The sequence below is a fragment of the Periplaneta americana genome, chromosome 12 (assembly GCF_040183065.1).
Source record: "Periplaneta americana isolate PAMFEO1 chromosome 12, P.americana_PAMFEO1_priV1, whole genome shotgun sequence".
Taxonomy (NCBI): Eukaryota; Metazoa; Arthropoda; class Insecta; order Blattodea; family Blattidae; genus Periplaneta; species Periplaneta americana.
Genome location: NC_091128.1, coordinates 139,589,787 through 139,617,054, shown reverse-complemented (window position 1 = coordinate 139,617,054; position 27,268 = coordinate 139,589,787).

The window sequence follows — 27,268 nt, the reverse complement described above, 5'->3', positions numbered from 1 at the left end:
AAAATAAATTCAAAAATAAAAACTCATTTTATAAAAAAGTACAAAAGATTTAAACTTTAAAACCTTAATATCTCAAAAGCAATAAAAAAGGACATTCCCCCTTTTTGCTAATAACCCTTCAATTTTTTATTTAAACACTATGAAGTTCTGATGCCTCAAACTTTGCACAAAGTATTGTATCACAGTTCTCTACGTAAAAAAAAAGTTTCATTGTATTTAAGAATTGCAAGGTCAATTTTCTCTATATTTCAGTCGATTTGAGATGGAATTGCCCGTATATGTAAAATAAGTATTTTTATAACACACAAATATGCTTTGTTATTATAATATGTATTATGGCTCTAAAGACAGCAACAAGAAATTAATTTGAAATCGTCATTGCAGCCTATATGCATTGAATTTTAGTAGAGTAAAAATGAGGCCTCTTACTCACAATCTGTCGCTCGCAGCAATTACAACTAGATATCGTTGTTAATTCCAATGCATATAGAATCCGTCTATGAACGTCAATTAACACGCTATGGATTCGTGGAAATGACATGGCCTACCAATAAAATGTTTTCGATAGAGATTCTTTTTGTCTCTCGGCAATTTTCAAATTAGACATTTCGTTAATTCATTGATGACAAAAATACTGTGTACCAGTAATATGAGATTGAACGAGGGCTCATATTCCCAGAACAGACTGATTGAGTTTTAAATGCGATTCAATTTATATTGTTTTGGGAATTGGTTTGAAGATTAACGAGATTGGAAGTCTTGTAACTAGAATGCCAGTGAATTGTGCTCTGACAATTAAATACAATCTGTTGTAACTATGCCATTCTATTGATTGTTAATAATTTTAGGCAATCATTTGTATGAAAGTTACTGTAAAATGTTGGAGAACTTTTAACAGAGACGAAATGAAGTCAATGTCCACCTCACTTGTAAATTGTGTTTAACAATATTGAAACAGTGTAAGAGCTATTCCATCTCAAATCGACCGAAATATAGACGACATTGACCTTACAATTTCTAAATATAATGAAACTTTTTTTGTACGTAGAGAACTGTGATACAATGCTTTGTGCAAAGTTTGAGGAATCAGAACTTCATAGTGTTTAAATTAAAAATATTTAAATTTATCATATTTTCATAAAATTAGCAAATTTAAACTGTTGTAGCTCCGAAACCCTTTCACCCAATGATCAAAATCATGGTTTATTTTGATGCTGAGACATTAAAGTTTATATTGACATATAAACAGATTTTCTTACTTTTTATGGAAATGGAGAAATTTAGATTTTTCTTCATTAAGACGTCTTTAACCACGAAAAAATATTTTTAAAATATATGGTTAGATTCCGCATTGAAAGTACAAATAAACACATATTTTTTACTGGTGCACCGTTGATAAGAAAGTATTTAAAATATAAAATAAAGAAAATAAATAGTACGCGCGTGAAGTAACCAGCTGACTGTGAGGCGGGAGCTAGCCGAGACAAGCAAGGCCAGAAGACAAACACGTGATGTTCCGTCTAGTAGCGCATAGCTGGGCTAGCTTTATCACAAGTTTTCATAAACACAGAAGTAAAATGACGCCCCATGCTGGCTTATCTTCATCTCTCGGCCAGTGCGTGCGGTACTGCGCCGTTCAAGTCTAGGCGTGTGAAAATAATTTATTTAATACCCTCGAAATTTATTGCCGTACCACTAAGCAAACAATGCAAAATCCCTCTTAATAATGCAAGGTTTTTTCTCAATATTATTTTACACTTTTACAAATGAGCAAAAAGCCTAAAAGTAAGTAAAATCAGATTATCTATCTCTCTGTACACAATACAAATAAGGATTACTTCTTATCATAACCTACCAAATGTCAGCTTCAAATTGAGCTCTCTTTCAATGTTCTACAGTAAATGGTTCCAGAGATCTGAGCGCTGAAAGAGGCTTTTCTTTTTTTCTAAAATATGCTAAATTTGTCGCTCAACAATACGAAAACCGTTTGACTTTAGATAGTATATTTTTGAAAATGCATTCTCCTCAGCGCCTTCTATAAATAGGGAAAAAATTAGAGTATAAAAAATGTGAGGTTTTTTACTTATCGATTTCATATGGAATAGCCCGTAAGTAGAATTAAATTACATAAAAGAAAATCAGATCATAACTGTGTCTGCACTGCACTGCATAGATATTTAATATTGTTTGATATATTTCAGTAAATGTATCTTTATCATAACTCAAATGGTTTTAGGCTATCATTGCATGTGTGGACTAATTATAGTGCCTCTTGAAAATAAGGGGGCTGGCTTCTGAAATTTTTTTGGTTTTGTCTATCCCTGGTAATACCTACATATAAGCTGCCTTTAATAAACACATTGCTATTATTGTTATTAAGTCCAAGTGATATTTTGTACATGAGTAGGGGAGTAGTGGGTACAGTGAGATACAAAATATTAAGACATGTGTATGCAAGTGATAATTCAAGTATTTTTAAAATCAAGTGCAATAGAAATAGACATTAAAACATGGAGTATAATAATACATAAACAAAATGTTAATAGATAAAGGACATAATATAGAATATGTGTTTGTCAAAAAAATGCAAATGTCTCACTGTTCCCATTCACGAGGGTACAGTGAGACACCACAGTGTCTATTAACGGACATTGAAAAGATTTACGTTCATTTCAAAAGAAAGGAAAGCTTGCTGTCTCTTTATCTTGCCATGTTCTGTAGGCTTATTTAGAAACATTCTGATGTCTGACTTCGAAACCACTGAAACATCTGGAACATTTGGAAAAGTGAATTTTCCATGACATTTCAAACTTTTGTGAAAGAATGAAGTGAATTTTTGGTGACAACAAAGCTTATAATTATAAGAATTTAATTTAATTCTTTATAATATTTTAACATTTTCTTAAATTTTGTGAATAATTTTTTATTTATGAAACCATTAAAATCTAATGTATCCATTATTTTAAGCTATAGTTCCTAAATTGGTTACTAGTATGTTCATTTTTAATGTTAGTTACTGGTAAATGTAATATAATTACAGTTTGTTTTTGCAAATCATTGGTACAAGGGAACAGTGAGACGTCTCAGTGTACCCTTCAATGGTTTGTCTCACTGTTCCCTTTACGCATTAGTTTAAAAATGACGCCATCACTTCAAAATTAAAACACGAAAGACGAAACTTTGCCAAACATAACCTCACATACCATAGTATTAGTTAACAAAACACTCATATTTCTATTTCATTTGTATATCCAATATAATCTTTATTAAACACAAGCCAAAATTTTACTTCTAGAGTGAAAAGTTACGAATTATTTTTTCATCACTCACCTTTATAACTAAAATCAAATAGAGTATGAAAATTCTGTTACTTCACTCATACAACATGTAATTGCACTGTTACCAACATCTCAACATCAAAATTTACCATCTAATAAAAAATGTCTCACTGTTCCCCCTGTCTTACTGTACCCACTTCTCCCCTACTATTCCTGTTGTTCACCGACTTATACACAGAAGTGCACGGACAACAGATGTACCGGAGCGTGCTGGAAGACTGCTGAACTGCAGTGTCAACTGTTTTTGACTCGCAACTTGCTCTCCGAATCCAGGCGAAGCTAGTATGATCGATGTATACCTAACTTGAATCGGGGATTGCAGAAACACCAGACGTCATGAAAACTAAATTTTTCAGTAGAGACAAAAAACGGTATTACTGGTGGTAGATCACATCATTGGTTATAGTACTGGGTTCTTCAGACAGAAGCCTAATAGATGTGTCGTTTTATACCAAATTTATAGGAATCTAATGAATCATTAATGAAATAAATCGATATATGAGCCGTTCAGAGCAGAAATGGTGAAAGTCAAAATTAGATAATGAGGTTTAAAGTACAAAATTCTGTAAAACACAGCGCAAAGTAGCAATTAATATGTCCTTCGTGCTATCCACTGACTACTAACAGTTTGCGCTGAATTTTACAGAATGCTTACTTTAACCCTCATTACCCATTTCTGACTTACACCACTTCTGCTTTGAACGGCTCATATATTAGCTTGACATGTGCTGTTTCTGCAAGGAATCAAAATTGTAGTATAATAATTTCAGTTCAACTAAAGTTTATTTGTCAAATTAGGTATATAATAATATGCATAGGCGTACTGTGTACTTAATACATAAGTTCAGCATATAAATGAACTTATTTTTCCACAATAGGCCACTGAAGAATATTATTGTAAAATTCTTGATATTCATGTGGTATGTAACGCATTAGTTTGCGTATATCGTCAAGCTTCTCTCTTTGAATTGTGACGATTTTGTCTGGATATGCCAATGAAGAAGGTAAATATGGTATTCTCCTTTGTACTTACAAGCAAATATTCTCATGGGTGCAGATTAAAAAATCAATATTTTTTCTTCCATAATTTTAATAATTTCAAAAGAAATGAATACACAAATTTTGGCCACTCGGGGGCAATTACGAAGGCCGTAAAAATAAGTTTCACTGGGCCGTTTTCAAAAAGAGAACAAATTTTCATGGAAAGTTTTACTGGAACACATAGCAATTGTTTAGTTATTTTTCAACGTATTCATCACAGAACTGAGACATTTGTCATTCAGTGGGATCAATTTCTGTATCCTTGTGTCGTAGATATCTGCCGTCTGGAATCGGAACCAATGTGTCGGCACATGTCTTTAACATGAGTTGTTTCTGCGCGCTTCCAGGATTTCACAGGTCTCCAAATGTGAGACGGCTATACTGACATATGTGGTTTCTCCATAGAAGATAGCCCTATATCAACAGTCCATGAAACTAGGATAAACTCATTTCGCCACAAATAGTGACATGTGCTGTTTCTGCAATCCCTGAATCACTTGCATTCAAAGTAACCAAACTCAGAACTCTAGTTAAGACTGCTTAGTTCATAATGTTGAGCCTGAATGTAGGATGTACCTGTTAACTACTTATCCAGGTACACTGAAAATCCTGATTATAATCTTCCTAATTTTGTGTGGTACCTAAGGCTATACGTGGTAAAAAATCTCGGCAATTGTTTAGCTTTTTCAGATTGCTCTCATTATCATTATACCAATTCTCTCTCATCAATCCATTATCAACGAGCCTGGGGGAAGTGCCCGATCTTGACAGGTAGAAGAGATATATCCCCAGGCTTATAGTAAAAGTTTCTTATATGACCAGTGACATGAACTCAAAGCAGACTAATAGGCCTACATGTAGAAAAAGTGAGCAAAAGAGAGAGTGAAGGAGACGTATAGTGACAGATGAGGTTCGAGCGCCTCTATGTTTGGTCTCGAATTAAAGCGTATTTCCAGGAATAAAATCAAGGGTTAGGCGTTCCTTATATCACGGTTCTTACATTCATGAGACCAGAATTACGTCAGGTGAAATATCACTTCCAAGAATGACGAGAAGCAATGGTCTCCACCCTAACCCAAATTGTAGAGAGAAGATAGAATATAAAGAGGAAGAGAAAAGAATGACAATACAGGAGGAGTAGAAAGGAAGAGGATGATAAAAATACAAAAGATAAAATTATATAAAATGAAGCAAAAGGTAATAAAGTTGAGTGCAAGAATTAAAGAAGGATTATTGTTAATGGAATTCGAAGATCCACTGGAAGAATGAAGGATGTCATTTGGAATACAGTTTGCAGGAGAAGCAATTGAAAGTTTGAAATACTTAGCGCTCAAAGCTTAACTGTGATTTTCCGATCATTACTGGACAATGACTATAACTGTCTATGTACATTCTATATGTCTTAAGCTATGCATTGGCAGTCTTGGTTAATTTTCGACAAGAAAGTGACATCCATCATTCTTGGAGTGGACTCTTCTTTTATGTGCATTGAAAAGAGAGAAGACTGTTCAGTAGGGAGGAGTAAATCTATAAATGAAATTGTTTATTTTTTATCTTTTTTCTAAATGTAATAGTTGCAAAAATCCATATTTTCACTTAACTTAGGAATGTGAAAAATATGGAGTTTCTATATTTAATTTTTGAGGTGCCCCAAGGGCTTTGAAGTTTTTTAAAATCACATTTTTTGTCTCTTTCTATATTTGTTCTATTATTTTGTTTTTCATTACAGAGCTAATGAATTGCTGTAAAATCACACATTTAAACTTTATTTAGAAGACTCTAAATTGGGATTGCAGTATACAGTATTTTTGAGGAGACAAAATATAGGCCTATAATATTTTACATAAAATATGACAAAAATTTAATTTCAGCCCATTTATTTTTTTTAGTTAGAATTTATTCTTGCTTTATTTTTCATTTCTTTCTGAGTGGTAACTAAATCAACGGGTCCAATTATCATCCTTTTTTCTGTTCTTTGCTCTAGTAAAATATTCTGTCTTGTTTCGGAACACGGCGGTCTTTATCACAATTAGACCTACAATATTAATTTTTTTTTTTTTTTTGCATTTGCAACTGCATATACCAAATAGTTTGTTTGCTTCTTCTTTAAATTTTGTAATGTTGTCATTTTAGTTGTCGTCGCTATGTCGTTTCTTACCAGGCTTCATTAAGTTTGTGTATTGATCATGGAAAGCACGAATCAGTTGTAATATTCTTGTATGACTGACATTCGGAATTTATGCCTTTACCTGGATTTCTTTAGTTTTGATAGCAACTCTTTCTGAAATCTCTCCAACAGTAAATTTTTTTGATTTGAAGTCAGATTTTGATTCATTTTTGACCCATAGATAATATTTCATTACGTCATGATAGATAGATAATTGTGATGCATTCAGTCCGTCTGGCATTGCGAATACAGTGTAGAAGGTCAGATTTCTTGTATTAATGAGAGATATTCTGGTTTAAATACTCTGAAACATAAGAAGAATGAATTTCCATTAATTTTATTATATTAATTATAGCATACCTGAGAGTTTTGCGATTATTCTCAATTTTTTTTTTATAAATTGAGGTTTCTGTGACACTTCAAGATGAAACAACAGGGGACCAAAAATATGCAGAGTATTTTAACATGTATTTTTATAACATGTTCCTGGTATCCTGTTCAGATTAAATCACTGGAGAATGTTATCTCGCTAAAAAATCTGAACCTCAAAATTTTGTGAAAATTTCAAAATATGATGCTCTTGGGGCACCTGTAATATGAATCTAGAGAAGATATATTTTGCATTGTTCTTTATGGTATCACCCCACACCTTTTCCCTGGTATTACATTTTGATTCCATAAACTTCATATTTCATCCACCCTCATCCCACTGTTCAGTAATTTTCATATGAAACAACGAGTCAAAGTCAGGATAAGAGAAGAAGTATCAGAAGGAAGTGAAATAGGGAGAGGAGTACGACAAGGATGCCCCCTCTCGCCACTTTTATTCAATATATAGGCCTACATCAACTCCATCATCAGACATTGGCGACTAATGGAAACATCCCGCTCTTCCGAAATTGTACTCTAGATACATTATTATATGCAGACGATCAGGTTCTTTTTACTACAAATGAAGACGAGCTGCAATACTCAATACATCACCTGAATATAATAGCACAAAATTTCAATATGAAAATTTCCCCAAACAAAGCAAAAATTATGGCGTTCCAAGGTAAACAGCCAGTTAGGAGTAAAATTTGCATTGGAACCCATGCGTTAGAACAGTTAAACTCATTTAAATATTTAGGTTATAACTTGACATATTTACCTGTTACTGATATATCTGAAAATATTCAACATTTTAATGGAGCCTTAAGAACCATCAACCAGGTTTTCACAACCACGAAAACCCAAAAACATACCAGGTTAAAAACATACAAAGTTCTAGCAAGACCTGTCCTCATGTACGGTAGTGAGGCCTTGACTGTCCGAAACTCAGATGTTCAACGCCTAACAACTGCGGAAATGAGATTTCTAAGGAGGACTGCCGGCTACAGCTTGCTTGACTACAAAGGGAATGAACTAATTACAAAAGAATTGAAAATTACACCTATTTATGAACATCTGAAACACTATAGACAAAAATGGCTTTACTATGTCAATAGAATCGACCATTCCAGACTCCCAAGACAAATTCTCCGCTATATACCACATGGAAGACGATCTTTCGGTCTTTGGGACGCCCCCTGAAAAGATGGACGGAGACCGTAACAGGCCACTAGGCCTAATACCTGCAAGGACGATAATAATAATAGTAGTAATAATAATAATAATAATAATAATAATAATAATAATAATAACTAACATCACATCGAAGAATTCCAATTACAAACGTCAATTCAGAGCAGTCCAAGTGAAACGACATTCTTTGTAGAAAATATTACATCAATCTTTCTTCTAAAACACGTTTTATATAACAGTAGTGGAATCCTTTCTTCTGCTATTGTGTAGAATTTGTCAAATAGACAAATAATCTGAAGATACAGGCACCAGTCGAGAAGGAAGGTGCAACAATATTAAATGTGGAAGAACCCTGGCGTGCCAGACAAAACACGCCGCACAATACAATCGATGGCGCCGTCAAGAGCGAACATCTTCATCGACAGTGTAAGCCATAAAGGAAAATTACTTCTTTCGGAGAGAAGTCTAGAAGTGGTGGTCGAGACTTCCGAGTGATCGGTAGCAGAAGACTTCAATCTTCAATACACAATTTCTGTGTTATTGGTAACATCTGATTTCTATATTGGTTTGTATTCACAATACGATTCGCTTAGCTTCTGCTTGAAGAAAGTAAACGACTTATAAGAAAGTTCTTTTATGACAAAGTAGAACGAGGTACAATTTTAAAATTATATAAATTGTATCTGTGCCACGTATTACATTTAATGTAAGTAAACATAATAATAATAATAATAATAATAATAATAATAATAATAATAATAATAATAATAACAACAACATATCATGACATTTCCCCGTTAAAGTAAGTACAGTGCATATCCCTTTCAGTTCTTCAGTAAAAAATCTTGGCATTCACATGGATAATAATCTCAACTGGGACCTGCAAATCGCAGAAACCTGCAGAAAAGTATATTCTATTATCCATGTGCTAAAAAGAATAAATGTTCATCTCCCCTCTTGCTTAAAAAAGTCCCTTGTGCAGACACTTGCATTTCCCTATTTTGACTATGCTGACATTTTACTGACTGACGAAACTTCAACGTGCTCATAATTTCTGTGTACGTTTTGTAAGCAATGTTCGTAAATATGATCATATTAATCCATCCCTGGAAGCAATAGGTTGGCTTGAACTAGATAAGAAAATAAATTTACATTCACTCCTCTTTCTCTTGGAAATCTTGAACTCTTCTATTCCTTCGTACCTGTCGTCTCGCTTCACTTACCTTTCTTCCCACCATAATCTGAACACACGCTCTCGTCATGAAACAATACTAACAATACCATCCCATCGCACCTCCTCATACTCATCCTCTTTCACAATAGCCCTGCCAAGACTCTGGAATTCGCTACCTGCTAGCATCAGGGACTGTCGAAATAAAATTGAATTCAAACGCAAACTTACTAGGCACTTGGTCAGTAATTGATTTCTTGTAAATAGTTTCCTTAATCTATCACAAAATATTTCAATATCCAGTAATTTCATCACTATACAATTTTGTTATTCTAGGTTTAATTTGTAATTCAGTAAATACAAAATATTCTTTGTTTTCTATGATAAATTATCTAGCTTTAATTAGACAGGTAATCTTTTAGTACTTTGATTTTTATTGTAATTGTAATTGTAAATTTAATACTAATTGTAATACTAATCCAGACGTTTGAGATGGGCAGGGCATGTAGCACGTATGGGCGAATCCAGAAATGCATATAGAGTGTTAGTTGGGAGGGAAAAAGACCTTTAGGGAGGATAATATTAAAATGGATCTGAGGGAGGTGGGGTATGATGATAGAGACTGGATTAATCTTGCACAGGATAGGGACCGCTGGCGGGCTTATGTGAGGGCGGCAATGAACCTTCGGGTTCCTTAAAAGCCATTTGTAAGTAAGTAAGTAATACTAATTGTAATTTTACTTGTAATTGTAATTGTAAATTTAATACTAATTGTAATTTTATTCTTCGTATCACAGTTGGAATATCCTGGTAGAGGGGCAGAGAAGGCCTGACGCCATATCTCTACCAGGTTAAATAAATAAATACTAATACTAATACTAATACTAATCATGCTCGACTAGAAAATGAAATATTTTACAAATACTTTTTAGTTCATTATTGCAAATATTTAGATTGTAAATATTTAGGCGTTCCTACATTTGTCGCATATTCTTAAGAGAAACAAAACAGATTAAGGATTTTTCCCTAAAGAAAAACAAAGATAAATGGAATTAATTTTAGCTTGCCACCTAGAGCTATAGGCTGGCTTGCTGCGGACAGATGGGCCGAACGCGCGATAAAATGCTTATTGCACATCCAGTGTCATGTTAAGACACCAGAATCCGAGGAAATTGATTTTAAACTTATGATACCTCCTGCACAAAAGGGGAGATCTGTAACTGAAACTTGATTAATATATTTCAGTATTATTTGTATTTATCCTGGTAATAATGAACAGTTTGACTCGTAGACATTTTGTTTTTCAGCATTAACTTCCCATGACCATATGAGAAGATTCGAAGAGAACGGCAGTTACGTAGACTTTCGGCTCCCCCCTACTACCATTAATGCATATCACAATGTCAATACGGCAGTTGCTGTCGTCTGCGATACAACGAACTTTTCTGTTGATTTTGGAGTTCGTCATTTTTTTTCCTGGTTATTATATGCTTATTTAAGTTGTGTTAACTGTCGCTAAGTGGTTTTATATTTTATTTTATCCGTCTTAGTATTTATTTTATTATTGTAAATATTTTAGTTTTAGTACTATTATTATTATTATTATTATTATTATTATTATTATTATTATTATTATTATTGTTGTTGTTACTATTATTTCTATCATCAACATTATTATTGATCTCTGTAAAATTTATGTAGACTACTGGACTGTACCCGAACACGAGCATACTTATGCTCATTTCGGGTATCTATTCATATGTATCATTTCAAATGTAGATTGTGAATAAATTTGAAATTTGAATTTGAATTTATTTCCTGTTTGTTTACTTATTCTCATTATTTATTTCCCAGACGATTATACTTAAAACATTTATTCTTATTCTGCTCTCCATTTGAATCGATGTTTTGTTTTATTTTCCTTTGCACGAGTAGACACCAGAAGGCTAGTATCGCAACCTCAAATGTTGCTTATTGTGTCTTATCACATTTTCACTTAGGAATGATTGTTGAAGTTCGAACGATCGTTTCTTTGTAGACATTGTGAACGAGCTATGTGGTATCATATTACGTCTATTTAAGGGCCCGATGCAGTGCTACTAGAGAGCACTTTCATCCTTCCTTCCCCGATCGTCTACTACAGGCATGTCAATTGCTGCCTATAGGAGCAAGCGCGCGCTTTAGAGCCCAGGAGAGCCTGAGCGCTTTACAGCGGAAAGGAAAGAGATAGACGAAAGAGGTGGTATATGCCGCTTGGTCGAGCTATATTCAGGGATGGCCAGCACTGATTCAATAGATAAAGGGAAGAGAACTTATTAAAACTGTATCCATGTTAATTTTTAGATTTGTCTGAGAAGTATAAGTGCATTATAAGAATGTAAGTTTTAATTTTAATCTTAATTTTTCACAAGTTTGATTGTTTTGCTCAAAAGAAATATTTTCTCAGCTTTTCGTATAGAAAAGTGAAATTTTCAGGTATAGGCCTATTTATTTAGTAGCCTTACAGAATGTCTTCGTAAATCTAATATACCGTAGCTATATACGTATTACTGAAGATAGTGTATTGAAAATTTTGAAAATATTCGCATGGAAATTGTTTGTAAGGAAATGAATTAACAAAGCAACTACTGTTACATCATAAGCAAAAGATACGTGCCCATGTGTTGTAAAAATGTCAGTTCTGTAGCTTCAGCAGATTTCGAGAAAATAATTTAATATTCTGATGATAGGAAGTTGCTCACAAATATCACCTTAAAAGCATAATGCGATAAGAGTTTTGTTGTGTACACTTAAAACAGATACTGTACCTAGGTAACTTTTCTTTGTACTGTAATATTGTTTTGATTAGTTTATTGATTACTTTTGTAAGGCTAAAGATACCATCAATATAAATTCCAACTTATCATGTCATACTCAATCTCTTTTTTTTTTTTTTTTTTTTTTTTTTTTTTTTTTTTGGAATATCACTTTCTTTATGAATGATGTTTCATGCACTTAATACAGTATAATATTATACTACTACAGAATTTAAGTGAATATTCCTTCTTAACTCTCTATTATGTTATTAAGATTTAAAACACAAGTGCAATATTAAGAAATCAGTGTTAGTACTTTTGTTTTACAGACAATATAGATAATATTAGCCTAAACAGAAAGAAGCCATATAAAAATAACGACATAAAATTTCCGTTTGAAGTTTGTGCACAACTGTTTTCTTAATCCAACAGGTTGCTTATTCATATACACAACCCTTCCTCTTTCCATACTTAGAGCTCTTGCTGCCCGCGCACGACGTCAAGGTCAGAAAAATGCGCTTGCTTTGACATCACTGAATAAGACGGTCAGTCTTATGTTAGGCCATTTATGATAAATTAACCAATAACTAAAACAACTATACTATAAATATGGTAGGAATGTGAGACTGGAAAAGACACGTGTTATAGGAGTTGTCTCTTAGAATCGGAGAGCGAAAACACCTGTAGCTAGTACTTAGACCGGTTTAACAGTAATTTATCAAGGCGGGTCTCATACTGCCAATGATGTAATGTTTTCCAATACCCAGCTCGCTGTTATGACCCTAGAAATAAGTCTCTCAAGTAAGATATATTACCCAGGGCATGTGCGTGCATAACTTAGGTATGAGTGACTGCGGAGACGTTACAGTGGATTAATACAAGGTGAACTTGGTTGACGGTGAATTATTTGGTGTACTAATACAATTAAAAGCAAGAGAAAGTAAAATCGTTGTTGGCAACATATTTGCGTACAAAGTTGTTTATTGAAAAAATTATGTAATAATTTTTGTAGTCAATATATGACTGCGATAAAATTTTCGTCACAAATCACGTACCGGGTATTATTTTACGTTTTAAATAAGATAATTTCCTTACAGTGTTACAACTAAAGAATGAATGATTTAGTGCAAATAAAACAGCACTTAATGTTGGTAAAACCAGTGTAATCGAATATAGCACACATAATGTTGCTCGGTTTCTCTACAATATTAGATTACTAAATGAAATGATCTCAATGAATCTATAAGCACGAAGTTTCTTGGTTTGGAATTCTATAATCTCTCGAACTGGAAAATACACATAGTGATGGCTGAGAACCAGACTGTTCTAGGTTCAGTTTACCAAATTTTTCAGGTGAACTATTTCAAGTTTCTGACTTTCGAAACTGTAATAATTAGGGCTAGGATTTTGATGAAATTGTATCTTTTTTCTATTAAGCCAGAAACATAGCTGCTTTAGTATTTATATGTTATGTGATAAACTGAGTGTTTTAAGACACATTTGTTAGGGATTTTTTTTTTTTCATTTTTTGCCTGTTTCAACTCATAAGAGCATTTTTTGTTTTATTCGGTCATTTTTTAGGCATTTTCATTTAATTTTGACCATAAATCCCCATTAATGTAAAATAATGTTTATTTCCTTCGATATTTTCTCTACATATTTTGTATAATATTTTTATCGTTTTTCTACACAAATATTGCCATTTTAACGTAGTACACCCCTTCAATATAGACCTCTCTATACCTGTTAGTTCCGGATAAGAGTGCCTTTGTGGTGAAGTACATGGAAACTATATCAGGTAAAATAGATAATTAATTAAAGTGTACTACTTAAGAAAAAATTGTGTAAAATTAAATAAACTTAAATGTTAGTACTACAATTTAATTTAATTATTAACTTAGTCTAAATATTAACTAGTACAAAACTCTTTTCCTACTAAGTCAATTATGTAAGATCAATTTTTAGGGCAATTTAAGGGCATTTTTGAAAGATTTTAGGTCATAAATGCATTGTTTTTAGGACATTTTTTCATCATTTATATGTCATCAAAATCCTAGCCCTAGTAATAATATATTAAAATAGAAGGCTTTCATTTCAAAACTTCCCTGTCTAAATAACTAATTATTTAAACTGAATTCGATTTAAACAAAAAAATACGTCAATTTAGATATTGAGCGGGAAGCCTGAAACCAGGCTTAATTGCATTTTAATTTTCAACCTCCACCCCCAGCCTCCCCAGAAATTTCAAATGGCATCCCTGTATGTTTATACTTAAATATGAAAGAGAATTCAGTTGTTTATACACCTCACTGATTTGTTTTGTTTCGAAAGCCATATTTAGCTTAAATGACAAGAAATTATGATATAAATAGGGTATTCAGTTATAAGCATATAAACACATAGCAAATGATTGTAATAGGTAAAATTGGACATGGGACATTATTGAGTGAAATATACAGTAACTATTTAAAGAACACAGACCAGTTTGAAATATCCTCATAACAAAATTATTATAAGCAGGAATATTTACAATTTTGTTCGATTCATACATGCAGACAAGGACATGGAACATAATGAAACATAAAAATCATTTTGTTAAGAAGTTGGACTTAGAACAGTATGGTTCTCAGCCATTGCTACTCCTAAATTGAGATCTGCAATATAAACACGCTTAGGCCTAAACGCCATAGTATGCATCCCTTCATTCTATAATGAAATATGGATTAATATTCTGGGCCAGATGTCCCAAATTGTGTGCCTTTATAGACTACGAAAAGGCTTTTGATAGAGTTGATCGCAACATACTGTGGAAAGTACTGATGAGTCGTGGAATCCCATCTCAACTAATTAGTGCTATACAGAGCCTTTACAAAAACAATAAAGTAATCATTAAAATACCGAACAGTACAAGCGAAATGGTAGAAATAAATCAAGGAGTGCGACAAGGGTGTCCCCTCTCACCCGCTATGTTTAATATATATATATATATATATATATATATATATATATATATGGAAGAAGTCATACAAATATGGTTGACGAAGATTGAACATTTTACCATTAATAAGCTAAATTTCACAACATTATTTTATGCAGACGATCAAGTGATAATTAGTGGCAGTGAAAATGAACTACATAAAGCAATTTTCAGATTGAATAAAGTAGCTATTGATTTTAATATGAAAATCTCAGCAGAAAAAACAAAAACTATGGCATTTGTAGGATTACAACCATTACGGGTGAAAACTGAATTAAATAATATAATTGTACAACAAGTAAATACATTTAAATATTTAGGCTGCAATGTGACTTACAAGGCAAACTCAGAGATTGAAACTAAAATCAATGTTTTTAATCATTTTTGCGGAACTATACGACGAACTTTGGGCAGAACAGTGAGGAAGGAAACTTTATTAAAATTTTACAAAGTTATGGTTCTACCAGCATTCCTTTATGGCAGTGAGAGTTGGACATTACGAAAAGATCAAGAACGTAGAATTGTAGCCAGCGAAATGAAGTTCTTAAGATATGTGGCAGGTTACACCTTGATAGATAAGAGAAATGAAGATATAAGGAAGGAGCTAAAAATGGAAAGTTTAATCCAGACGATTAACAATTATAGAACTAACTGGATACAACATGTAGACCGAATGCCCGAAACACGCATAACAAAAGCTGCTCTACAGTATATGCCTAGAGGAAGAAGATCGCTGGGAAGACCTAGAAAGAGATGGCGAGATCAATTGTGAGGAGACGTAACAGGCCATTCGAGAGGCCTAATACTTGTTGAAGATGATGATGATGATGATGATGATGATGATGATGATGATGATGATGATGATATAAGTAAGATAAAGTCAAAAGGTTTAAGTATGTAGGCCTTCTAAGTACAGTAAAACCTCGTTAGTCCGTACTAATTGGGAGATAAGTTGACCGGTTTAACGGAAGTCCCGATTAACTGAAATAACCTAAGGAACAGGAGAAAGTGTATTACAACTCCGTTTGTAGCAACAAAACGTTTATTATAGTGCATTTAAAGGGCATAGATCTAAATATACTATACAGTACAGTAGAATGTAAAATAATACATACAATGCAATAAATACGTGGTACCCGTAATATGATGATGTGCCCGACGGACCTTGCATTTTCGTTTTGTCTCTTACTTATACTTTAAACCTTTGTTTGTGTCATCGATAACAATATTTGTTTGTATACTAGTTTGATTATTTTAATGGAAATTTGATGGATTTTATTTATTTTTAATACTATCGATGTAATATTACAATTATTGTAATTTCACAGTTCTAGTGTATTAAAGTAAGTCTTAAAATAAGGTTCTTTAAATTTTCCAAACTCATAGCTTTTTTCGCCTGTCCGAAATAAGAGAAGTCCGGCTTATCGGGGTTCGGATTAACTGTTTTACTGTATTTCTACGAAAAATTGCATAGCCTCAGAACGGTTTTAACCATCACAAATATAATTTCGTCATCATGGGTTCGCAATCGTTATAAGCAGGCGTTCTACAACTGTGTTACCAAGGCAACTTTGTGTAAACCAGAGTGCTGCATTGGAGTTAAATCGCTCGCTTAAACTCGGTCGAGTGTCGCACCCTCGAGTGAGATACGATCGGTCGTGATACGCTCGTAATAAATAGAAGCACTGTACAAGGTCATCTCACCGACATGTCTTATCTTGTATGGAAGGCGACAAATAAGATACACATATGTTTTGCTCATACGGTAAAAATAAGGCTTTATTTTCTGCCTTTATGACAAACGTGTAATGGAACGTACCAAAACAGTAACATGAAGTTATAAATAAAATCGTATGAAAAACTTCGATATACAGTTATTATTGCTAATTAATAATTATTCAATATTTGATTTACCACATATATAATATGATAGGTCCATACATAGTGTTCCGCCTATATACTGCGACAATGTAGAAATGTTTTACAAAATATTATTGATATAGCAGTAGATTAATAATAATATTAGTACAGAGATAACGTCACAGAAAATATAATAAAACGAATAATCATGCTGCACAACTGTTACAGATGCAAAGATTGATACACTAATTATTAGAGATTATTATTATTATTATTATTATTATTATTATTATTACTTGAAAACTTGATACAGTTCTTGTATTATTGTGATTGTGTTCTCCGTTTATAATAATGTAATTATTACATTTACATCCAATAACATCTATCAGATGTGGCAAAAACAAAATCACTCCTGTGTGGGAAAAAAAAAAAAAAAAAAAAAAAAAAATTACCTACAACATTTATATTATATTTTAAAGCAAGTTTTGTCGTTGTTGTACTATGGAGAGATTAGTTAAACATTGCAAAGTTTTGAAATGATAAACATCTATGATGATACTACACAGTTCATCACTGTAAGAAGAACTAATGTCTAACGCTCGACTTATACCGTTCGAGGATTTATAGCTCGTGACAATTTTACCCATCATGCATGTGCGCTACCTATCGGATTATGCTATGAACTACTTGGCGCTCGAGCGAAAACGTCCGATGCAGACCTCTGCTATAAACGCAGCACACAGTGATTTCATTATCTAAAATTCGATGCGTTTTTCTTTTGTATTAAAAAGTGATCCATTTAGTGATCCTCCATAGCGTGTATCTTTAGTTACACTATTTTTTTATGGGCCCGTTATTTTGTTCACTACGATTTTCTCATGCCATAATATTTTTAAATCGGTGTTAAATTCAAAGGTAGATTGGACGAGCAATGCAAAAAGCAAACATAATGATTCTGTAGCCGTCATAAAATTCCTTCCGTATTCATTCGAAGCGATAAAAGAGACTTTTCCGTATGGATCGGCACAGTGGAACCGATCTGACTCAAATTACGTACGCTGCATCACAATTATTTGTTGGTCACAAAGACGCCCCGTCACGCTCTAGGAGTATCCATGACACGTTGTAAATCAAGCATGCATTTCCGCCATACCGGAGCTATTGTTATCTGAACCGAGCCGACAGAACTTGACTGCACTTTGTTGTCCACAATGAATGTTCCAAATAAACCCAAGAAATTTTAGTTAGAAAACATGAAGAGATTTAAAATCTGTATTGAAATCATAGTGCACATATACAGAAAAACTCCTGAATACTCTTCACGCTCAAAAATTGGTGCTAATGTCTCAATAAAGATCAAAATGCAATAAAAATGCAACCACGTTTTTTGCTTTAATATTATACAGTAGTTATGGATAGATATCATTCCAAAAGTTATATTACTCATTTTAATTAAATATAGCGAAATCAATACAAGGGTGATCCTAGAAATAATGTACAAAATTAACTGACACTTTCTTTTTCAATCCACTTACATCAGGGGTGGGCAGAAAACAATTTGTGCCGAATCCATAGAAGACGCAACCCGGATAACATTCAGTTCATTAACAGAAAAACTGAAGGAGGGGCTGAAGTCCCGACTGTTTCTCGTTTGCAGTGACGGATTAGTTGAACTTTTGAAGTAAATAAATATAGGTAATATAACACTGGACTATACTGAACTGTCATTTATTACAATGCTAACTGTGATTTATTACACACAATCAGAAGTTTACTGTGGTTTATTGAATTGGTATTTGAATTTCCCCTTGCGCAAACATAAATAATACAAAACAGAAGTAGGAAAATTAATCGTCTTCATCTTAACCTTTGGCTATACGTTCAAAATGTGCAGTAATGTCTGTAACAGCTCTACGCAGTTGTGCCAAAAGATTATCATCTGAAAAAGATGATCTTGCTTTCGATTTAGCAGAGTTCATTCTAGAAAAGAATTGTTCACAGACATATGTGGAGCTAAATAGTTCTGTAAGAGATGCAGCAACATCTCTCAGACGCTTATATTTCACTTTACACAATTGTGCAAATAAATTCCTATCCACTAAATCTTTGCAGTTGATTTTCATCACTAAGTCTGTTTGTAGGTCAATTAGGCCACATCGCAGATTAATTCTTGCACTGGTTACGCCTACATAAAATGGATTGACAAACACTGCAAGATCATTCTCCATGTCTCTGAAATCGCAGAACCTACCACAATAGCTATATACTTCACACTTTATACAAATTAGGCGTTTTACACTCTCATCATCTGTTTTACAACAGAAGAACTCTTCCTCCCATTCCATCAAATATCTCTGTTTTTTTTGCAAATGAAAGTTTCAGACACAGCCATTGCTCCACAACTGCTGCCGCTTGCTTGTACACACGTAAACTGAGTAATGGTATCAAGGGTGGGAGGTATGCTCTGCGGACAGTATATCTACACCACTTGAAGGTCAGGAATCACAGGGATTCACGGATCCTCCTTTGCCCAGCGATGACTTACATCAAGAACTGGAATGTTACGATTGATTCCGACCGTCCTGGTAGCTGTTGGATCCCATTTAATTCTCCTTTGAATTTTAGTTTTTGGATGCATCAGGTCACAGATGTATTCAGATCGTTTAACGTCTTCAGCCCCTTGTCACCTGTGGGTGATATTCGTGTTACGCCCAGAGATTCACCAAAATTCAAGGAAAAAGCTAGTATGTGGCCATTTTCAGCCCGATAGGACCAAAATTTAGCAAATATAACAAATGGAATATCACTGCTGTATGAGGAATTTGAGGGTGTGCTCTATCTATGAAATGACTGTCCAATCCCGTGGGCCATCTTACCTCAGCCCTGATAATGCCAGGTCCCATACGCAGACGAGTATCCTAATAAACACCAGAGCATGGAGCCCCTAGTCCCTCCCAAATCAGCAGCCTGAAACCCGTATTATAAGTCATTGGTTATCTCGTGAAAGCAAATGCAAGCGTGCGCACAGTGTGCAAAAACGAAGATATAGCTGAACAAAATTAATAACCTCTCTGCATTTCAACGGATTGTTATGAAACTTTATACATATCTTATAGATAGCGAATACTTTAAGTGTACAAACCAAGATTGCCAGATTGATTTTACTTAAAGTCGCCAAATATTGGTGCTATTGTAGCCCAATGTCGCCAATTTTCTACTTTAAAAATTATATCATATTTATGTAATAACTTAAATTATATAAATTTAGTATTTATGGCGTACGCTTCGCATTGGTTTCTGTACCGATCTTCTGACATGTCCCCTACTTCTCCAATTTTGCACAACACAAGTCCCACTTACAAATTAAACTAATCAAACCTGGCTCTAGATCGAACCCATAATCTCGGGTATAGAAGGCCAGCGCCAGCGCTATACCAGCTGCGCCAACCAGGCCGACTTACATTTGTATATATTGAACACTCTGACTTGTGTACATTTCTATATATTGAACATTTTGATTTGTGAACATTTCTGCATATTGGACGTTTTGACTAGTGGCCTTTTTTGATTGAACGTTTTGATTGTGGACATTTTTGTAGTGGACTTTATACATTTGACTTTATCCTGTGGATGAATTGATTTGGAATGAAGTCTATGTACAAATAGAAAATTCTGGCGAAATATAACAAACAGTTCCCCAAATAGGGACATTAAACATTACTGGTGTCTGGTATTTGGGGGCAAGATTCACGCTGGCTCGCCGAGGCCACAGTCCCATGGAACAGTCACAAATAGGGCCTACGTCAATTTCTTCATAGGTGAAACAAGTTAACCCGTGGCTGGGCGAGTAATCTGAAGCAGGCAGTGGAGAACACGATCCCCGAGTCCAAATATTAGTCATGGAGTAGCATTTCAGCGTGCACCACTGGCTATTAAACTGCACAAAAATATGAGCACGATCATTCCCAGGACAAAGGCAGAGTCGTAAAAACTCAACATTGGGAGTGTTCTAGAGGCGACTTCTACGGGCCAATCAGAATTTGAGGATTGGACGTTCTGCCATAAGTGTAGCTTATTTGCCAACAGTCGTAACTCAACGAAACACGAGACAAGAGTATTTCGACTCGAAAGAATATGCCATTGTTCTTAAAGTTGAGGTTCCATATTTAAATGTTAGAAGCCCTTCTCGAATTACGTCTGGAGTTTTGTGACTCACTGTACAGATGCCTGTTGCCAGGGGAGCTTATACGTAGTAATTTTAGGTCTGCAAGTTCATACTCTAAAACGAATTAATACGCATATAGTCCAGTTGTCGCATTAAAGTAAAGAAATGCATATACTAGCAAATATAGACTAACACTGAACAATTCATTTGCAGAACGAAAAGTTACATTTGTTCTGATCAAATTTCTGCACATTTAAAGTACAAGACTGAAATATTTTCATTATCATAACACACTGCTCTCTTAAATTGACTGAGAATATTGGAAATTCAATCAATGGCTTTCACAAAACACACTATGAAATGTTTCGTATAAAACAATTTTTACCTCGAAAAGGAAGCCAAAAAAATTGTATTAAACTCTTTTATTTGAAATATGTCAAAGAATAACCCCCTGAAATTAACGACATTACTAACAGTTCATCCTTTACACACACACACACACACACACACACGCACGCACGCACGCACACCCCCCCACACACACACACCCACCCCCCCACACACACACACACACCCACCCACCCCCCCACACACCCACCCACCCCACCCACTCACCCACCCACCCCACCCCACCCACCCACCCCACCCCACCCCACCCCCACAACCCCCCCCCACACACACACACACACACACACAGTAATTTTTTTTTATATTCAACATTTTTTTCCCTCCATTTCCGTATCTTGTACAATAATGAAAATTGGTATGTGTAAAACACTATCCTTCTGCTATATGAAAAAAATATTTTTACGATATAAAAAAATATTCATTTTTTTTTTCAAAATTCGAAATGGTAGCAGTTCACTGTGCAGTGATGAAGCGTTTCCCTCATAACTCATAAACTTGTCAACTTTTTCATGTTCTCTCTCTTTTATTTTTTTGCTGAAACTCATGTTTACAATGTCATGCTCTTTCAACTACATTCCTTAATAAATAATATTTTTTTATTTTGTATTAGCCTATTTGACCATTTTTTAAATGAATTTATTTTTTATCAGAAAATCTATCAAAGTAGAGAAGTGATCTTGCATCATATTGTAGATAAGACATGCATAAATACACTCGAAAATTTTCATTACAGATTGTTGGATAGTTTTTGAGTTATGTGGGGAACGCTTCATCACTACACAGTGAACTGAATTTTGGGGGGGGGGGGAAAGTATTTTTTTTTAAATCGTAAAAATATTTTTTCTATATAGCAGAAGGACAGTGTTTTACACATACTAATTTTCATTATTGTACAAGATACAGTAATGGAGGAAAAAAAGTTGAATATTTCCAAAATTTTACTGCTGTAAGCTGTACCTAACCCCTTAATGTCGTCTATCATCTGATATCTTCTTCTGCCAAGAACTTTTCTCCAGTTCACCATTCCTTCCAGTGCATCCTTCAGTAAGCAGTTTCTTCTCAGCCAGTGACCCAAACAATTCCTTTTTTCTTTCTGATTAGTTTCAGCATAATTCTTTCTTCACCCACTCTTTCCAGCACAGCTTCATTTCTTATCCTGTCTGTCCACTTCACAAGCTCCATTCTTCTCCATATCCACATTTCAAATGTTTCTATTCGTTTCTCTTCACTTCGTCGTAATGTCCATGTTTCTGTGCCATACAATGCCACACTCCATACAAAGGACTTCACTAGTCTCTTCCTTAATTCTTTTTTTCAGAGATTCGCAGAAGATTACCTTTTTTTCTATTGAAAGCTTCCTTGGCTATTGTCATCCTCCTTTTGACTTCTTGGCAGCAGCTCATGTTACTGCTTATAGTACACCCCAAGTATTTGAAGCTGTCCACTTGCTCTACTGCCTCAATTAGAATTCGCAAGCTTACCTTCTTTATTTTTTTTCTATGACCATGGCCTTTGTTTTATTTGCATTTGTCTTCATCCCATAATGCTCACACCTGTCATTTAGCTTAACATATCCCTTAGCATTTTCTCCTCTTCTGTTAACAACGTCATATCGTCAGCAAATCTTATGAACTTTATTCTTCTTCCTCCTACTATCACTCCTCCCATTTTCTGAAAACAGTTTCTCACTAAATATATTTTTGTTTAGTCAACTGTCTGAAGACAGATCTGAACCTCACAAATGATATAATAAGTTGGTTATTTAACGACGCTGTATCAACTACTAGGTTATTTAGCGTCGATGAGATTGGTGATAGCGAGATGATATTTGGCGAGATGAGGCCGAGGATTCGCCATAGATTACCTTGCATTCACATTACGGTTGGGGAAAACCTCGGAAAAAACCCAACCAGGTAATCAGCCCAAGCGGGGATCGAACCCGCGCCCGAACGCAACTTCAGACCGGCAGGCAAGCGCCTTAACCGACTGAGCCACGTCGGTGGCTGTCACAAATGATACCAATAAGGAATCACTTATGAGGCAACTAGCCCAGGATATAATGGGGCAGAGTGGCCAGTTCCTTTCCCCTCCTTTGCATATATCGTCGACTAGCTACATATGAAACTAATCAGACCTCAGATTTGTATAAACAATAATTGTTCTTCCTCTGACATAAATATCGTCAAGTGAAATGTACTGCCTGATAACAGATATACATATCAGCCAGAACCTCAATCAGAGGTTTCACTAAATTATAACATACACACATACACACACAGTATTTCCGGGCTGGTGTTGCTAAGTTCAGGGATGATGGGGAAGGGCACATGTATCAATTTGAGGTCAGGAATCCTGGTCCGGAAATGACTGAGTCGAAAGTTACAAGCAAAAATAGTTGTGTTGAAATGAAATAATTTTATTCCTCTGTACACCAATACAGTTAATACTTTATTAGAAGTAATAAAAGGGGCTCTACGAAAATAAACGTAAATAAAACTAAAGAAATGAAATTAAATAGTAAAAAGACAGATAAAGTTACAATAAATAATAATAACATTGATACTGTTCAAGAATTTAAATATTTGGGTAGTATAATTGACAAGGATGGTGGTGCCTTTGAGGATGTAAAGAACCGAATAAAAAATGCAAATAGTGCATTTGTCCAGTTGTACCCAATATGGAAATCTTATATTATATCTAGATCTACAAAAATTAAAATCTTTAACAGTAATGTGAAATCAGTCTTATTGTATGGCTGTGAGACATGTAAAACGGGTAAAATCATACAAAATAAACTGCAAACATTTGTTCATAGATTTTACGAAGAATTTAAAAAATCAGATGACCAGATACAAACACAAACTCAGAACTATGGAAGATAACAAATCAGAAAGAAATCACAATAGAAATCAAAACACGAAAGTGGAATTGGATAGGGCACACAATCAGGAAAGAAGATGGAGCAGTAGAAAGAATGGCTTTGGATTTGAGCTCCCAGGGTAATAGAACAAGAGGAAGGCCAAAAAATACATGGAAGAGAACAGTTTTGGAGGAAATTGCTAGGGAGGAAAAACATGGAGCGAAGTGAAGAAGTTGCTACAAATAGGGTCCGATGGAGGCACTTTGTGAATGCCCTATGCTCCTCATGAGGAGATACAGGAGTTTGATTGATTGATTGATTGTACACCTTATATAAGTATATTTATCTGTACATCGTACACATACCTGTACTGTATTCACAACAGGTGTTCAAAGTTGCGTCCCCCATCTTTGATGCAGGCATGACATCGTCGCACAAGGTTCTGACGTATCCTTTGGTACATCCCCGGTTTTGTTCGAACATTGTCACAGGCAGCAAGAATTCGTGCTCGGAGATCGTCTTCCGTGTCGACTGGTGTCTCATACACAAGACTTTTCACATAACCCCGCAAGAAGAAATCAAGGGCGGCCAGATCAGGTGAACGAGCTGGCCACGAAACAGGACCTCCTCTTTCTATTCACCTTTCAGGGAACGTCGCACACAGGTGGTTAGGAACAGTATGTGCGAAATAGGATGGGGCTCCATCATGTTGGAACCACATACGTTGACGAACATCCAGTGGGATATGTTCCAACAACTCGGGGAGTACGTCTCTTAAAAACGGAATACTATATGTAGACAACGTCAGATGAATACAGTATGTGTAAGATGTACAGATAAATACACATAAATAGGGTGTATTCATTTATTTCATTTCCACATAACTATTTTTGCTTATAACTTTCGACTCAATCATTTTCGGACCAGGGTTCCTTATTTAAAATTGATATTTGTGCCCTTCCCCATCATCCCTGAAAGTTAGTAACACCAGCCCGGAAACACCCTGTATATGTGTGTGTGATCGAAAAGTCTCTCCGCAATGCTTGTGTAGCCGAGAATCCACTAAGTAGAGAATTCAAATGGCAGCACTGGCCGCTAAGCATATGATGGACTGGGCGTGTGAGGTTGTCAAACCGGGATAAATGGAGGAGTGCCAACTTTCTACAAGGTCACTAGAACTAATAGAGTGTTGAAACTTTAATCAATTTAGAGACTCATAACAATGAAAGTTTGCGTTCAACGCGTTTCGAGCTACAACTCAACAACTTAAGTTTGTAATCGATAATGATATTTTCGATACAAGTCGATACCGTGTGGGAGTATTTGAAAGGGTGCGACAGTCCATGATCCGACGAGTGCATGCGTGTGTGGAAGCAAGAGGAGATCATTTTGAACATTTGTTATGAGCAGGGAAAGGGATTTGGAGTATTATAAAGAATGGTGAAACGTAGTATAGATATTTGTAGCTCAGTGACTGTCAAGCGAGCTGCGTCACAGAGCATGGACGAGTACAGTCCACTTCATACAAACTTACACGCAATGTGCTGTAAACGTATTTCAGAATAAACATATGGAATAGTTTAATGACATATAGTGGCCTATATACATAATCCGCTTTTCTTGGCAACGCACACGACACCAATAAACAACATTACAAATATACATAGTTAAATATCAATCTCTGCGTCAGTGGAAATATTGATGGTTGATAAACAGTTGTCTTCTGTATGGAACTCGCCTTTGAATATGTATGTTTTTCTGTCAGGAACGTGTTAAATTAAAACCTTATTTACAATATCATGAAATATGATAATATGTATACAACGTATACTACAGTATTTACAATATGTGCAATATACTAAAATTTTTACAATATAGCCTAATACAGTATCATTAAATGTTGAACAAAATGTATAACCAAACTAAATGGCATTTTCAATTAATGCTAGGTTTTGTTGATGAAACAATTATTCCTGCTGTGCCTTGTTATAATAAATTGTAAATATTATTTTCAAATTTTCAAAATACAACTTTGCTCTGTTGCAAGGAAGGAAATTTTTTAACATGGAAAAACTCCGCTCTAATCTCCAGAGACGGAGAGTACTTGAAACCAGATACGTCAATTAAATTCACATGTTAAATGACGTCATTGGGACACGTCCTTGTTAGTACGTCTGAAATCCGACTAAGAGTACTGTACCCATCATATTTAATCAAAACTCTGTTCATTTTTTCACCAAGACGTTTTCCTATTTCACCTTCTACTGCACTCAGTTAATTTACAATAGTCCTCATAATATTTATTTGCCCTACTAGTTCTACTCCTGACTTTTCTAATCGAATAATGGCATCCGGTAAATATAAAAAATTGACTTAATATATGTCACTTCTTTTTCGGTTGTTCTATCATTTAACAGTTCGTGACATATTTGAATCATAGCCGCGTCGTCGGGATCGAAAGACTGAACCCTTTCTTCACAGATTGGAGGTGAAGTGCGTAATAATTGCAAGCTTCTAACCATGACCCTCATCTCTTAAGAACTGGACATGGGGGAAGCGACAATTTAGGGAATTGTTTCCTGAATTTTAATACTCGATCTGGAGCTTTTACAAATATAGTCTTTCAATTTTGTATTGTTAGTTGGTTTCACTTTCGGCATTGTACCTGCACTTCACTACGCTGAACTGCAAACCTGCATGTTAAAGTTCTTATGCGACAACTGTACCATTCACCTGTTGTTGACGTGCAGAGATCTGCGAGTGTGTCATGGAGGGGAGGACTTGGTATAAAGGGTTGTAAACAAATGGCTGTGTAGATGCCAATACTAGCTTTCACTGCTTCAAATTCCGTTCCCTAGTTATGAATTTCTGGATTGATTAAAGTTGCAACACTTGCAACTTAATAACTAAAAACTAAGGATTT